Here is a 3,747-nt window from a genome sequence, read left to right as displayed (position 1 = left end):
TCCTCCATAGACAATATACGTGAATACTGGTAGTATATCAACAGATATTTTGAAAAACATTGTTTTTAAATTCCAGTTTCTATTTTTGTTAGAGTACACCTAAAGAAGTGTCTTAAAGTCATAATAATTTCATAAATATTTTTATTATAAGCTGAGTAGAATGGTAAATGAGTTTCAGGGAAGTTAAACACCAATAAGCCAATTTTCCCACTACTGTGTTTTATAAATATTTCATATGTGGAAAACAGACACGAAACCTGGAAAGCTCACCGAATCAAGATGGAAAACTCACCACTTCCCTCCTCAAAGCTCAAGATTATTGTTCATCTGAAACATTCTCAAAGAAATATTTATCTGGACTATGGACAGCAGAAATCCAAAGCAAACAACTGTTACTATGTTCTTTGTCTGGAAAATGTGTAGGTTGTGGGGAGGTAGTTGCTCAGTTTCTTGTTACTGCTATTACGTTGCCACAGTTTGGTAGCTTAAACAATACAAGTTTGTTACTTTACCATTCTATAATCCGCGTTCCTCTAACTGACGAAAACCAAGGTGTCAGCAGGATTCTGTTTATTTCTGTCGTCTCCAGGGGAGAGCTCAGGCCCTTGCCTTTCCCAGTTTACCTGTGTTCTTGGGCTCAAGGCCCCCTTCCTCCAATTTGGAAGCCTATGGGATGAATTCCCACATAAAACTAACTAAATGAAATGTGCTCTTTTAATTCCAGAAATTGAGTGGAAGGACTTGTGAGTTTTGTGCATCTTTGTTGAGGCCTAGCGACCTAGGAGAGCATGGTGTGGGCCTGCAGGCAAGGCGTAACAGCCTCCTACATGGAACCCCAACTGTGCAGTCAGTCAGCCTGCCAGATAAGGGTTCAGATGGCCCATCTGTGCAGGGGACATCACTCAAAGGTTGATGTGAGTGAAGGAACACTCCATCCTAATAGTGGGGGTGGGGGGTGGGGGAGGGGCTCCAAAGCCACAAGAAAACAGAGTCATCAAGTCTGTTTCTCAAAAACTTAATTGAGTACATAGAAGAAAAAAAGTTTTGCTCCCCTGTTGGTCCTGACCTTTAACTTTGACAATAGAAGTCAGATAATGTAGGGTTGTTTTAGGTCTTTAGAGGGGAATAGCCTGAGGCTAGTCTTAGGATGGTTATCTTACTTTCCTGGACTTTCTGTCTTGTCTATAGTTTAAGATAAGAATAGAGGATGTTAGGATTATTGATCAATGTGGTGTATGTGACTAGCTCCCAATAAAAAGGGAGTAGAGAATAAAGGAAATTTGCTACGCCACCCAGAGTAATAGTCATTTCTTGCTTTCATACAATTCCAAAGGCAAGCTTGCATCCACCACCAAGCTGTCCTTCTCTCCCCATGAGAAATCACCACCCAACAGAAGCCAGCACTGGAAGGCCCTTCCTCTTCACACTTCCATCGCATTCTTCTCTGATATAGTCACAACTCCTTCTGATGGAAGAGGCAAAGGTCCTCTTAACTTCCAAGGACTCATGACTAGATCATCTCCACGTGGATGGTCCAGGCTAATCTCTCTGTCACAAGGTCCCTTTTGCTATGTGAGGTGATACATTCACAGATTCCAGGAGCTGGGGTGGGTGCACCTTTAACAGGGCATTATTCTGCCTCCTGTAGTAATAAGGAATTAATGATCCATTTTTAATTGTATTGTTGAAAAGATCAAAAAGACAAAAAGAAAGTGGGAATATATTAAAAAACCTCCAACTAAGAATCTTGATGTGCTCTTTGCAAGTGAAACTTTGTTAAGAAAAAAACCCAATCATTGAATATGCTTATTTTGCTCCTCAAAATGTCAGACATCATCATTTTACTATTCATGCTTCATTTTCTCTTATATCAGATTTCTAGCTCATAAAACACATCTGTTATTTTCAGCATAACAAAGAAAGAAAGTGAGAAGCATCATGCACAGCTGAGGCTTGCCTTTCGGGGGTTAAACATAAACTGTGCCCCTCAGATGCTCCACATCCCAGAGCGGAGGCAGAAAGAGACCAAAATTCCTTTTGCCTCAAATAATTTTCTTTGTCTATTATAAATCTGCTCATTTTGCAAAATCCTTATCACATGCTCTCTTCTCCTTGAAAATCCTGTGATCATTTTAGCTGAAGAAAATATCTAGTTATGATATTTTTATCTACATTTTTCTTAAGGAATCCATTTTATATGAACTTGTAATGCTGTTATTTCTACTTGTAAACATATTATCTCCCCCACTAGAAATTGGAGAATCTTTCTTTTTGAACATCTTGGAAAAGTAAGTGCATCAAAATACATACTAACTGAATTTTTAAACCAATATTATATCTTTCAATAAAGGAAAAAGAGGACTCTGTGAAATTATGTTTATTTTTTCCCTAACAGAAATTAAATTCACAGAAACTTAACATCAAGAAAGCAATTCCATTTTTAGGAGTAAACCACAATTCAGTGGTGACCCTGTATCATAAACTCAGAGCCTAGCTGAAAAAAAGTAGTGAAAAAATGTATCAAATACATTTTTGTATTTGAGGTTAAAAATAGGAGTAAGTGAAACTTCTACAGATTTAATCAAGGGTTCAAGGGAGTCTCAAAATATATAGCAAAGGCTGAGAAAATCCTAATCAATTGCTTTTTATAAAAAATAAGATCTATGGTGTGGCTGGGCAACAAGAATCTCTCTAGATGCACAGAGTATCAGAACAATTAGACGAAAGGAGAAGCTGTATGGGCACATTATTTTTCAATAAAGACACCTGGCAATCAATGAATTTGCCTAGTGATCAATAGTGTATGCTAAGTAAGTCACTTGTAGGGAGATGCAGTTTAAATCTCCATACAGAAAGAGATGAGCAGCAGCATGACTCAAACACAACAGACGTAGCAAATTTCACAAGAAAATACTGAGCTGAGACCTTTCACGACCAAATTCACTACCTCCACCCCCGCCGCTCCAACATGCAATTTCTTCAGCAAACGCTTGAATCAGGCATAACTTCCTCATTTAATAGATTAGAATAGTCAGGAAGTGATGGTTATAGATACCAAAAACAAAAGAACAAAAAGAAGAAGGATACAAAAAACAGGGTGAAAAAATTATGCAACCAAAGCAGCAGGAATTTTGGACCCAATATTTGCTCTAAAGCTCTAAGGAACAGAAGAAACCATGGTCTCATTGAAAAGCCTCTTCAAAAAGCTGCATGAATCACACAAAAAGCTACCTAATTAGAGAAGGATATGATCAAAATGAAGGTGGCAGATCTCAGGAAAAAGAAAAACAACATAAAAAAAATACACATTATACTTATAAATGAAAAGATACGTAAGAAATACATTCATGAACATGAAGACCACATTTGAGAAAAACCAAGAAAAAAAGTGTGTCCACTTTGGGAGCACCAATACTAAAATTAGAACAATACAGAGAAGGTTGGCATGTCCCCTGAGCAAGGATGACACACAAATTTTGTGAAGCCTTCCATATTAAAAAAAAGAAAGAAAAGAAAAAAACAGAGATGTAACTCAGACATAAACATTACTGGCAAGAAATTATGAATAGGGACTCAAAAGGGAACTTAAAATTGCATGGAATTGTTTCTGAATCAGAACAAAATGTATTAAAAGAGAAAATATGTAAACATAAAATAAAACTTTAAAACAACTGATTCTTCTGTTTGCAAAGAAAAATCTGTGTCTTTTGCAGGTTGATTGTATGTCTCCATAAGGTTGTATTTGCC

At 37.1% G+C, this 3,747-nt stretch overlaps 1 non-coding gene across 1 annotated transcript; it reads left to right on the top strand.

Annotated features, from left to right (window-relative positions):
* Window positions 1–3,390: 3,390 nt before the first annotated feature.
* LOC111725556 lies at window positions 3,391–3,498 on the top strand. Its single transcript, XR_002773595.1, has one exon. It is a non-coding gene; the product is annotated as a U6 spliceosomal RNA (small nuclear RNA).
* The last annotated feature ends 249 nt before the right edge of the window (window positions 3,499–3,747 follow it).

The sequence above is a fragment of the Otolemur garnettii genome, unplaced genomic scaffold, assembly GCF_000181295.1.
Source record: "Otolemur garnettii isolate 467f Iridium unplaced genomic scaffold, OtoGar3 scaffold00043, whole genome shotgun sequence".
NCBI classification, from domain to species: Eukaryota; Metazoa; Chordata; class Mammalia; order Primates; family Galagidae; genus Otolemur; species Otolemur garnettii.
This window is presented reverse-complemented; position numbering and strand designations above follow the sequence as displayed.